General features: G+C 35.6%; 1 long non-coding RNA gene across 1 annotated transcript; it reads left to right on the top strand.

The window, feature by feature from the left end:
- Positions 1-1450: 1450 nt before the first annotated feature.
- LOC120182951 lies at positions 1451-7473 on the top strand. The gene is made up of 5 exons (XR_005521884.1): positions 1451-4185; positions 4442-4623; positions 4755-4938; positions 5611-5883; positions 7303-7473. It is a non-coding gene; the product is annotated as an uncharacterized LOC120182951 (long non-coding RNA).
- Positions 7474-13561: the final 6088 nt, after the last annotated feature.

The following is a 13561-nucleotide window of genomic DNA, read 5'->3' on the forward strand; positions in this document are numbered from 1 at the left end:
CTTTTCATTATTTTATTTTTATTCTCATTCTATCAAATCTCCTCCCGTTTTTATCTACCTTCAGTTACAGTTACCTGGATTAAAATAAGTGTAATTCAACATCAGGAATTTCTAAGTCCCTACGGATTGACCCTTTTCTTCTCTATACTACTCTTATTCCTATTCATTTTTATTTGAGAAAAGGAATTTATTTAACGAGTAAAATGACTCTTGTCAAGACACCTCTATTGCACTTCCATAATGGAAAGGTCGTCTCTTTAGCTAAGAGCATTGAGCTACCTCCACTATATCTCAAAGAGAAAAATATGTTCACTTTATTCGTTGTCCACTAACAATATTTACATGCCTCTATCCCAAAAATCATCGAAATACCTCCTTCATGAGTAGAATTGTCTTAACACCAACCTTATGTCTTGTGCAATTTTTTAAAGGGTTAGGTTACATCTGCTTTAGCAATAGAAGTTTTTTCATTGTGCTTTAACGAGGATCAAGATGTCTTTATCTTAGCAAGAGGAATACCACACCATCGCTTCTACTAAGGTGAAGATTGTTTAGTCACACTTGCAGAATTATTCTTGGAGTGTAGATATGCCTTCTCTTACATGCAGTGTGCTTATCATAGATCGAGTTTTCTCCTCTAAATCGCTCGAAGACATTGAGATGAATCATCTCCTCTTGAACTAAAGGAATCGTTCCTAACACTAGTAAAAAAATATGAGATGCTTTCATCCTTGAAATAGGATTTTCTCCATTTTGATTTACAGAGCATAAAGACGACCCTCTCCTCTTGAACTAAAGGAACCCTTCTTAACACTAGTAAAAAAAATATATGAGATGCTTTCATCCTAGCAATAGGAATATTTCCATTTTTTTGATTTACAAAGCGTAGAGATGCCTCCACCCAAAAGTGTTGAGATGCTTCCTTATGACTCGTGATTTTATATCGAGAAAAATGTGTCTTACACTTTAGTTTTCATAGTTAAATGGATCCTTCAAAGAGTTTTGAGATGCATTCGCTCAACAATAGAAATGTCTCTATTACTTTTATGAATGTAAAAATGTCTTTGCCTTAATAAGAGGAGAAAATAACCTCTCATTGTTATTACTTAAGCAAAAAAAAACTTCTACCCACTAACTAGACTCCTCTAAGGGTGTGGAGTTGCCTTTTTCAATGGTCTGAGGCATGGAGATGTCTATGTTCACGTGTTAACCACAAAAATGATATTGTAACATTATCGTCTATAACTAGAGTAGATATGATCTCATTATGGTTGAAGAGACTTGTCCTTGGCCTTTAAGAATGTGGAAATAACTCCTCAAAGGCGTGGAGAACCATTCATATGGAAATGAACACATTTCCATATATTTAGGAGATAAATTTGAAAAATTTAAATCTCCTACTTATTTTTATAGAGAATAAATAAATGATACGTTTAAGCTACGAACTTGAAACAATTTATAAAGACGTCGAGTCCCTCCACCATACATTATCGATTCATACGTCTTTCCTAATGCATAAAGAATCCTCCATAGATGAGCTTCAATGGGGTAGCAGTTAGGATCTTGAGAGAGGCTAACTCGTTAAAGAGGTTCAAGGTCGTGGTCGTAAACTTCACGGGTAGCATCTCATTTGGGAGTTTTCTTCTCTTTATGCTCTTATTTCTTTATTTTCTCCATGGTTCGTACTTAAGGATGATGAATGATGAACTTAGCCCTACCATGAACTAATTTATTTGATGTGGGTTTGATTTGGATGAATTTTATTTTGTGTTAATGAATGGTTAAGGTATTTCTATGTTAAATGTTGTTTTGCTCATTGTTTATATTTTAAATGCTTAGTCTTGTAGAAGCTTTTGAGAGATTGTCATTTTCTAAGTATAGATGCCTAATATCAAGAGTTAGGCTAGATCTGCGTGAGTGATGGAACTAAATTGGGATGGTTAGTTTATAGTCTGCCTTAGAGATAAGGAAAGGGTTTCATTCAACTAAAAGGGATTAAAAGTATTCGATAAGCTAGTGCTCTAGCACATGCTGAGAGGTATTGCCGTAACATTAGTTTTATCAGGTTCCTTACTAAAGATAACCTAGGAGTACTTTTAGTAAATCTTGTTAGGTAACATAGGCATAAAATACTTAGAACATTCTATGAATAAAATAAACTTTTGGCATGGAAAACCCAGCCAATTACCCCTATATAAGCTTGATTTTGTGAGCTTGTCAAGTCTTATTTCATTCTCCGAAGTTGAAATTTAAATTCTTGCTACAACATTATTTTCTATTAGTTCTACACTTCCCTTAAATTTTTGCCTCAGCAATATTTTACTGTTCACCTTATCACTTTACTAAAACTTTCGCCACAAATATATATTTTCAATTGTTTATACCATTTTTGCCACAACCAAACTTTATTCATTTGCTTATATCATACACACACACAAACACACACACACATAGATATACTTAGTGATACCCTTTTTGTTATAACATCTTTTAAAATCCCTCCAATCCCTATGGAAATGATACTCACTCACTACAATATTCCTTGATCTAATGTGTATACTTGTACACATTTTGCGTTGAAGTTATAAAACTCACAACACCTATCACTCAATGATATTAAACAAAGCGCATTGTGGGAGGTAACCCATTTTTCATTTAGTTTCTTTAACTTTCTTGAATTTTTATTCTTTGATTTTAATGAGTGTTTTGGGTACGTTAATTTTTATTTTAAAACTAAGTTGAAAGCGATGATTTTAGTTGAACCATGCCATTTTTTGAACCCCTCCAGTAGCAACAGCGTGCATAGAATCCCCAAGTAAAGAAGTACGTCATTTTATTAAAAGGCACATGTTAGCAAGTCACTCTAAGACGCAACACAAGTTAGCAAAACCAATACCAAATTTTCTCCAAATTTGATCGACCATACCTTTTTATCTTACCCTCCTTTTTTAACATACTCCCTTATCCCCAAACTTTAACTGACCAATCCCCTCTCTTGTTTCAAATTTTGAAATAATTTCCATTTTATCACAATTACCAAACCCATGTCTCTATTAAAAACAATTTATTTTTCATTTTGTTTTTACCCTAGTCGCCAACTTCTTTCTTTCTTCTTTCACACTTCTTTTGGTTTCTTCCCTCGACACACACATCATCAACAATTGTTAGCGCCACCGTCTCTTTGCCGCCAAACCACCACTGCTCCTCTCGCCATGATGATTCCAATAAGAAACCAATCCAACAATGATACGATCATTCCACCTATGGTAATCGATGGTCGATACTGATTCATCACCCCAACGTTCGTAGAGCTGCCCAGTGATTTTGGTCCTACTCTGCCGCCTTCCCCTTGTCATGGTCGGTGTCGGCAGTAAGTAAAAATGCCCCAACCTACTGTACCCGAACCATTCTAGCCCCTGCCTATATCCTCTACTTCTATTGGTTGGTGTTTGTGGTGATATGCAAACGCCGAACCAAGCAATGCTCGCTATCCATCACCCCCACGGTCACCGACTCTAACATTTCAATCCATACCGATCGTGGCATCGTACTCATCTTTTCGGCCAAGGAACTCGATAGTGCTATCCAGGGAATCAAAAAGCGGAGCGTAACCGCAATAGCGGTCGTTATTTCGCGGTAGCGCCACCGTCCGAAACTGATAATCAGAAAAATTACAGTGGGTGGCAGAATCACAACAATAACAGTCTTTCGCGGCCGTAATTTAGCGTCTAACGGCAAATAAAGTCGATAACGGGACGATATTCCTGTTATCCACAAGTTTTCGCGTAAAAGAAACCCACTGCCATAGCTTGCTCTCATCATCAAAATAGAGCAAATATTAAAGAGAGAGAAAAGCAAGCAACGCCAGAGAAAGTGAGTAAGCCTCTTACCAATGGTTGAGAGCTGGTCGATAAGCAAATAGGTCTTCGTTTTTATGCTCATTCATCTTCTTCTTCACTTGCTGAAAATGGTATGTATTGTCACTTTCCTCCACTTTTTGAAGCTCTAATTTGCATTGTTTATGGATTATTCTTTATGGGTGTCTTGCTTTTGTTTGAGAATTACATGCTGCTTTTAGGACTTTCTAATTTTTCTTTTGTTTTGGTGCTCTCTGCATATGTTTGCTAATGAGGATTGTTGGAGTGTTGTCGTGGAGAAGAAGACAAAGGCTTAGTCTAAGTCAAAGTAAGGATTTGGGCTTGGGGTTCAATTTGGGTGAATATTTGGGTATTTAAATTTTTGGGTTGTTAAAGCAATGGACTGTTTATAATTTGGATTTGATGGTGTTTTTTGGTGTATAGATCTTGGATTTTAAATTAGATTAAGAATTCAATTAAAAAATGTGGTAAACTTGTTACCGTTTATAAGTTAGAAGCATATGTTGTTACATTAAAATATATGATGGAAAAATGGGTCATCAAGTATAATTATTATATTTTAGGATAAATTGCGCGAATTTTAAAAAAATTCACGACCGCGACACCCGCAGTGACCGCGATTGCATCCGTTATGTCCGCAACAACGATAAACGCGACGCGACCGAAAACGTGACCACGAACGCTATTTAAATCCCTGGTGCTATCCTTTTTGATGCATTCCGTGGAGTCAAAAAATAATCAAAAGGTAACTTCTGAACCAATTTTAATCAAGCATTTACTAATGTACTATTCATGTTTTGGTTTTACAGAAGATTTTGATATTGATTTTTTCCCAAGAGAACCCGATGAGGATCCAACTCCTTAATTTCATGTCAGGTAACCTTCCTCTTCGTTCCATGCATCGAGCACAAATACTTTTCCATTACCTCCTAGAAGTCTACCAATCGACATGCCCGATCCAATGCGGTTCATGTCGGGGAACAGTTGAAGGGCTTCCTACAAATTAGAAATGACCAACTAATTCGTTTTCAATCAATTCGTCACCGCCCCTTCTGCGTTTGTAAGTTCATTCCGACAAAAACCTTGGAAAATCTTCATATTCATGATTCCATTTATGCTTACTTTGATACAATTGGTTGGACATTATTTTCATAGATTAAATGTGGAACATTTTATGAACTTATTTTTGAGTTTTATTCTACGTTCACATTTTTGCAATATCGATTTATTTCTGTCGCGTTTCCTGATGTCGTTTCATTTCATTTATGTGATCATTACTTTCATATGCCTATTTCTGAATTTATTATTATTATGTGATTCGTGACGGATGTCACGAGTCTAGATTATCTAACCGCTTTGACTGAGTTGCCACAACATTTCGACACAAATTCGACTTATGTTGCTCTCACCGGCTTAGTTGATCATCCCTTTGATCCATACACGACCAAGGCAATTCACATTCATGACCCAACGTTACAATATATACACCGGTTCTTAGCCTAAAGTTATTCAGGTCAAAATGATTCTTTTAACGGTTTGAGTAAGACCAAACTTTTCTTTCTTTGGTGTATGCTCACTGATCGAAAGGTAAATTTAGGTTTTTGGTTCACCCATGACTTCAAGATCATCATTCGATCTTATCGCCTACTTATTCTTGGTCTTTACATTACTAATCTTGCCACTCGTATTGCCAATTTTGATATAATGAATTGCACTTACGTATTTTCTATAGATGCCCTAGATGAGTGTTGCTTGGATTCGATGAGTTTGCTTTTCGAAACTACTATAGTACCTTACTTCGTTCCACCGGGAGTGATGATGCCACACACCGAATGAATTTTTACCTGGCGAAATGCTCCTTTACAACAGCAACAAGCCCCCTGTCCGGATGTACAAGTACAAATGCACGATGTCAATGATCGCATCCACTCCATCGAGGCAAACATCATCGAGATCTTATCCTACCTCTGCCCTAGCCGTGTCAACGGTCACCATTGAACATGAGGTGTATTCTCTATCCTTTTTCTTGCACTTTCAATTTTACTTCCGTATTTAGGCAATACGACTTAAGTTGGGTAGAGATTTCATTACATTTCACCTTACTTGTCTTGTGATTCGATTGATTGTATGCATTGGTTGAATTGGCTTTAATTTGATTGAAATTTTCCACATTCGTTGAGTATTTTTAGTATATTGCGCTTGTCTAAGATCATGATATTATTTGATTATGAATATTCATGATAATGAAAATTGCATGAGTAGAAATTTAAGTTGACATTATTGTGACCATCCTTGATTTTGTTGATTGAAATTCTCCTAACTCTATGTATGAACCCAATTTGGTAAGTTTTGATCCTTGATGATCATGTTCTTTAGTTTTATGCTCTTATTCTTGATTGAGTGTGTCGAACTAAACATTAAAGATCTAGAAATGATGCATGTTGAGATTACAAAATAATTTGATTCTTTTGTTGATTTTGTAGTACGATGCATGTTGAGATTACAAAATAATTTGATTCTTTGAAGTGATTTGGGCACTTAGGATTCACCCAATTTTTACCCAAAATGTCTTCCATTTTCTTTCCCAATAGTTAACCAGGTTTGAGCCTATCCCTTTTCTTTGCTTTCACAATCTTAAAGCTGAACCTTTTTCATTTTTCCTCTCTCCCATCCTTGTTAAGGCAAAGAGAAAGAGATAAATGTCGTATGGTTATGTTCCACAAAAGAAAAAATAAAAGAGAAAAAAGTAGAGAAAAAAATCGAAAAAAAGAAAAGAAGAAAAAAATGGTTTGTTAGCTGTTTTGATGCAAATATTTTGTTGTTCCATTTATTGTGCTTGTCTTATGGACTTGATTTCATCATTTGAAGAACTCTCTATCTTGATTCTTAACCTCATCTCTAGCCTTCTTTCCCACCTTTAGCTAGACCCCATTACAACCCTTTTTCAAGACCCAATGATTTTTGCATCTTGTTCTTATCAAGTAATGGAGATTTGATTGTATTGCAAGCTTATGGAAATGTTATGTTTAGTTCCAGACACAACTTGTGTGTTTTTGCACCCAAATTACTTTGATTGAATTAAGTGAACCTTTGTCAGGAATTGAGTTATGTTGAATTGAGATTGATGAATGATTGGAAGTTATGATTTTTATTTGACTTGATCCTGCTTATGTTTATTTCAATTGATTGATGTCTTGATTCGAGTAGTTATTGTGAACTTGGCTTACATAATTTATTTTAGCAAGACGAAGAGGAAGAAAGGGTATTGAATTTTGACTAATTTGATCAAAGCATGTTTGAGGACAAGCATGAGACAAGTGGGGGAATTTGATGAGCGTTCTATATTGTCACTTTACTTGTTAGTTTCCCATTTTATGAATTTATTACTGTTGATTTGAGTTGTGTTTCAATTATTTTCGTGCAGTGATCTATCCAGAATTGGTAGTAGAAGGGTGTTGTTCTAATTTTTTTTATTATCCGATCATGGTTAGAGACATGGGCACGACGTTGGGTACGAAGCAGTTTGACGTGGCAGTTTCTATTAGGTCTAGCTAGCATCCGAAAGATTTTGAAAGCAACCTAGTCATCACAATTCAAGGAGATATTTTAGGAAATTTTGTTTTTATGTTTGAATTTAAAATTTGGAATTATCTTTAAGATTTTTAGCATTTCAATTTGTGAACTATTTTAGGGGTTTACAAACCTATAAATACCCTCCTTAGGGGTGGCTTATAACAACTTATCTTGATTTTTCCTTTGTTACTTTGTTTTTACTTTTATAAAAGTTGCCATTTTCTTTTTCATTTTCGCTTTCCTTTACTTTAGTTTTTACTGGTTTTATAAAACATGCTAAGTAGGGGTACACAAAAAATCCGAATATCCGATTTTGCAAAAAAAATATCCGAAACCGGATTTGGGAAAAACCGGTTTTTTTTAACCGGATCGGATTTTTTTAAACCGGTTATTTTAACCGGTTTGGAGAAAAAAAACCTAGACCGGTTTTTTTACCGGATAAAAAACCGGTTTGAAAAAAACTGGTTTTTATCCGGAAAAAAAAACGGTATGGGTTTAAAAAACTAGCCGTTAATATAGTCGTTGGGGGGATTTTGTGACCGTTTTTGACCGTTTTTTTCTTTAAAAAATTACCATTTTACCACCCTAAACATATATAAATAGGTTGGGGATGTATTTGGTTGATTACAAATTTCTCAAATCTTATTACACAACACTTAAACATCTCTCAAATCTTATTTTTGTAATTTTTTGTTCATCATGAGTAACACGGCTGAATCTTCCGTCGGGGGAAACCTTGAAGTCGTGAGAGTGATCGAACACACTCGAAACAAAGACATTTGGGATCACTACGATTTATGTGAGATGTCAAATGGCTCGAGGAGGGCGAGTTGTAAACTTTGTCTAAAGTTTCTTGCATCGGAAGGAAACACAACGTTGAAGAACCATTTGACAAAATCATGCAAGGCACTTCGCTCAAGATCGGATCCTAGTCAATCGAATCTTACACCGCAAGGTGGTGTTTTTGTTTACGACAACGAAAAATTACGAGAAGCGTTTACAAAGTTCTTGATTACAAAAGCATTGCCGTTCGACCACTTTGATGATGAAGATTTCACGACAACAATTCAACAACTAATGCAACCACGTTATACTCAAGTAAGTCGTACTACCCTTAGAAGAGATGCTATAAAAATGTGGCGTACGGCAAGGGAAAAATGATTTTAGGATTCCAAGAACACCGTTATGGTGTGTCGCTTACATGTGACGTTTGGAGTTCCCCTCATAATACCGGAAATTCTTTTTTAGCCGTTACGTCACATTGGTTAGATCAAGATAATTGGCAAATGATGAAAAGAACAATCGCGTTTGAATTATTCGGTGAGCCGCATACCGGTGCTAATTTATTTACACTTTTAAAAAGGGTAATTTGTCTTTATAAATTAGAAAATAAAGTTTTTTCTATATCCTTTGATAATGCATCGAATAATACAAACGCGGTTCCAAGATTGAAAATATTACTTTCACCGATTTTAGACGTTGCGTTTTTTCATACCCGTTGCGTTGCACACATAATTAATTTATCCGTGCAAGCCGGTTTGGAGGTTATTGAGCCGATTAGATTAGAATTTAAAACAATGATAAAATCGGTTCTTTGTAACAACAACAAAAGACTAAATGATTATAAACGATTTTGTAAGTCCGTTAATAAAAAAGCTTTGGGTCCTAATTTGGATTATCCAACTCGTTGGAACTCAACTTGGATGATGATGCATACTGCCTTAAGGCAAAGGGAAACATTGCAAACATTTCACGATAGGCTTTTCGAGAGGGGTCATGTCCCAAACATTTATCCGGATTCGAGTTGGGAAACTATAGCCAAAATAACCGATTTGCTTGAGGTATTTAAAAATGCAACAACTTTTTTATCCGGTGTTTATTACCCTACTAGCCCGTTGGTTCTTAATCAAATATTTTTGTTGGCTACCCGACTAAATGACTTTGAATTTGAAACCGAAGTTTTTCAAGAAATTGGCTTTGCAATGAAGGAAAAACTTTTAAAATATTTTAAGGAGATTCCTCCCATTTTTACTTGTGCCGCCGCTTTAAACCCAACGTTAAATGTTGGTGGGGTTGAAACACTAATTGAACAAATTGCGTTTGCTTTTAATCTAACCGATGATGAACCCAACCTTGTCCAAAACCAAATAAATTTTTTTAACAAATGTTTTCGAGACATGTTTGCAATTTATTTAACTAAATACGGATCAAGTAGTGTAATACACGATCAAATGAGAATGAATGCGGAATCATCTAGTAGACGTCCAAGTAACATAAATTTGAATCTTTTTAACACTCTTGTAAATTCCCAATCCAAACGATCACGTACTACCACCCCAAGTAGCGAGTTGGGAAATTACATGTGATGCGATTTTCTATCAAAAATGACATTTGAAGAGTTTGAAAGTTTGGATATTTTGGCTTGGTGGAAAGAAAAGGAAGCACAATTTCCGATTCTAGCCGCCATGGCCCGTGATTTACTAACCGTCCAAGCTTCTACGGTAGCTTCGGAATCCGCTTTTTCTGTTAGTGGCTGGGTTATATCGCAACGGAGATCAAGACTAAGTCCCGAGTCGGTGGAAGTATGCATTTGTTTAAAGGATTATTTGGATGGAGCGGCTCGTAAGCAACATATCACCACCCTAGAAGATGCAATTGATGTCGATTTGGAAGCAAACTTACACATTGAAGAAGTCGAACTTGGAATATCCCCTCCAAACGAAGAAGGCGAAGATGATGAAAAAGAGATGGCAATGTAGTTTATTTTATAACTTTATTTCAATTATCGTAAACTTTGTTTCAATTATCGAACTTGAAGTTTTTAAGTATTTGAATTTATCGAACTTGGAAGTTTTTAAGTATTTGAATTTATCAAACTTGGAAGTATTTAAGTATTTCAATTATGTTGAGTTAATTAAGTATTTCAATTAAGTATTTGAATTTATCGAACTTGAGGTTTGATGCTTTCTCTTTGATTCTCTCTTGATTCTAGTTGCTTGATGTTTCTTGTCTTTGATCAATGGCTTCTAAGCTTGCTTAAATACACCTTGAATCACTTCTGAACGTTAGTGATAATTAATGAAGATAATATAGCCGTTTAAGTGTGAAAACATTTAATAAAAATGCTTGGAGCGTGGGGGAATCGGTACCCTCTCATAGGGAATCGGTTTCCTCTCATAGGGAATCGGTTCCCTAAGTGTAAAATTCAAATATTTCGATCGTTGAATAGGGGGGAATCGGTACCCCCTATTGGGGAATCGGTTCCCTCCGAGCATTCTGGAAATCTCGGAGCCAAACCATTCAGTGAGGAATCGGTACCCCCTTGGGGGGAATCGGTTCCCTATGAGCAATCTGGAATATTAAAATCGGTTTTTTTATAACCGGTTTTTAAAAAAAACCGTTTTTTTTGAAACCGAAACCGGTTACACCGGTTAGGATATCCGGCCCTCCAAACCGGTTAGAAACCGAACCGGTTATTTTATAAACCGGTTTTTTTTCTATGGGAAAAAATCGGATCGGATAAAAACCGATCCGGATCGGATTGAAATCCGACAAATGTGCACATCTAATGCTAAGCATGGTTTCTATCATGCTTAGCTAATTTTCTCATTATCCGAGAACTAGTGATGACTCAATTCCAAATGTGAGGATTGAAAAGCACTTAACACCCTACGAGTAACATTCTTGATTTTTTGAAAAATTAGATTGGTAATCAGTCTTTCATTTAAAAATAAAAACACTTTTATTACAAAAAGTCAACGCTGGTCTGGATGTTGTTCTGATTTATAGTTGGGAGGAAGGGTCGACCTATGGAATATTCGACTTCCTGTGAACACACTTAGCATCGATCCATTAAGGGAAATCGAGATTGAATTTGATTCTCGTTGAGAACATAATCTGAGTCATGTTTTTCCAAAACTTAATCTGATTTGTTCTAGCGGTGATAGTCGTAGTTAGTCCATTCAATGATTGAATTTCGGATGTTGATTTAGGAAGATCGGTTACCAAAAAGAAAAGCAAATTATAAGGGGTTGGGTCTTGTAGACTACAACTGGCATGAATCCCGGAGTAAAATCCATTTCGATGATCAAGGCAAATTGAATTAAAGCAAAGCTAGAGGACATTTTCTATTAATTGGTTTTTCTAAGCTTTTATTTTTTTTTACTTTCTATTTTCATTATTTTATTTTTCTTCTCATTCTATCAAATCTCCTCTCGTTTTTATCTACCTTCAGTTACAGTTACCTGGATTAAAATCAACGTAATTCAACATCAGGAATTTCTAAGTCCCTACGGATTGACCCTTTTCTTCTCTATACTACTCTTATTCCTATTCATTTTTATTTGAGAAAAGGAATTTATTTGACGAGTAAAACGACTCTTGTCAAGACACCTCTATTGCGCTTCCATAATGGGAAGGCTGTCACTTTAGCTAAGAGCATTGAGCTGCCTCCACTATATCTCAAAGAGAAAAATATGTTCACTTTATTCGTTGTCCGCTAACAATATTTACATGCCCCTATCCCAAAAATCACCGAAATACCTCCTTTGTGAGTAAAGTTGTCTTAACACCAACCTTATGTCTTATGCAATTTATTAAAGGGTTAGGTTACATCTGCTTTAGCAATAGAAGTTTTTTCATTGTGCTTTAACGAGCATCAAGATGTCTTTATCTTAGCAAGAGGAATGCCACACCATCGCTTCTACTAAGGTGAAGATTGTTTAGTCACACTTGCAGAATTATTCTAGGAGTGTAGATATGCCTTCTCTTACATGCAGTGTGCTTATCATAGATCGAGTTGTCTCCTCTAAATCGCTAGAAGGCATTGAGATGACTCCTCTCCTCTTGAACTAAAGGAATCGTTCCTAACACTAGTAAAAAAATATGAGATGCTTTCATCCTAGAAATAGGATTTTCTCCATTTTGATTTACAGAGCATAAAGACGACCCTATCCTCTTGAACTAAAGGAACCCTTCTTAACACTAGGAAAAAAATATATGAGATGCTTTCATCCTAGCAATAGAAATTTTTCCATTTTTTGATTTATAGAGCGTAGAGATGCCTCCATCCAAAAGTGTTGAGATGCTTCCTTATGACTCATGATTTTATATCGAGAAAAAAGTGTCTTACACTTTAGTTAAAAAAAATAATTGTCCCTTGTTCCCATATGTAATGGGGTAAGGGGGAGGTAAGATAGTAGGCTGCCCCCAACACCAGGTTGAGAGCAACTTCCGTAGAAGACCTCCGAATTATGAAATGCCCTCCGTGGGACTCGATCCCATACTTAAATGGATCCTTCAAAGAGTTTTGAGATGCCTTCGCTCAACAATAGAAATGTCTCTATTACTTTTATGAATGTAAAGATTTCTTTGCCTTAATAAGAGGAGAAAATAACCTCTCATTGTTATTACTTAAGCAAAAAAACCTCTACCCACTAACTAGACTCCTCTAAGGGTGTTGAGTTGCCTTTTTCAATGGTCCAAAGCATGGAGATATCTATGTTCATGTGTTAACCACAAAAATGATATTGTAACATTATCGTCTATCAACTAGAGTAGAGATGATCTCATTATGGTTGAAGAAACTTGTCCTTGACCTTTAAGAATGTGGAAATAACTCCTCAAAGGCGTGGAGAACCATTCATATGGAAATGAACACAATTCCAGATATTTAAGAGATAAATTTGCAAAATTTAAATATCCTACTTATTTTTATAGAGAATAAATAAATTATACGTTCAAGCTACGAACTTGAAAAAATTTATAAAGACATCGAGTCCCTCCACCATACATTATTGATTCAAACGTCTTTCCTAACGCATAAAGAATCCTCTATAGAGAAGGCGCACAAGTCTGAAATAACTATGCCCAATTTAATCTTACCAAATTAAGATAACCTATTGAAACACATAGAATCTTCTATGGAATGCATTTAGGCCTAAAAGATAACTCTTTTCAATATAATTTTTCCAAATTAAGATATCCTAACAAAGGATTGAGAACCCCCACGAGGCATACACGCAAGCATGGAAATAATTCTGCTCAGTTTCAAAATCATCAGCCCGAAACTTGATACAAGTTTAAATAATGATGACTATAATAGTAGACTT

This window comes from Hibiscus syriacus, unplaced genomic scaffold, assembly GCF_006381635.1.
Source record: "Hibiscus syriacus cultivar Baekdansim isolate YM2019G1 unplaced genomic scaffold, ASM638163v2 tig00112738_pilon, whole genome shotgun sequence".
Lineage (NCBI taxonomy): Eukaryota > Viridiplantae > Streptophyta > Magnoliopsida > Malvales > Malvaceae > Hibiscus > Hibiscus syriacus.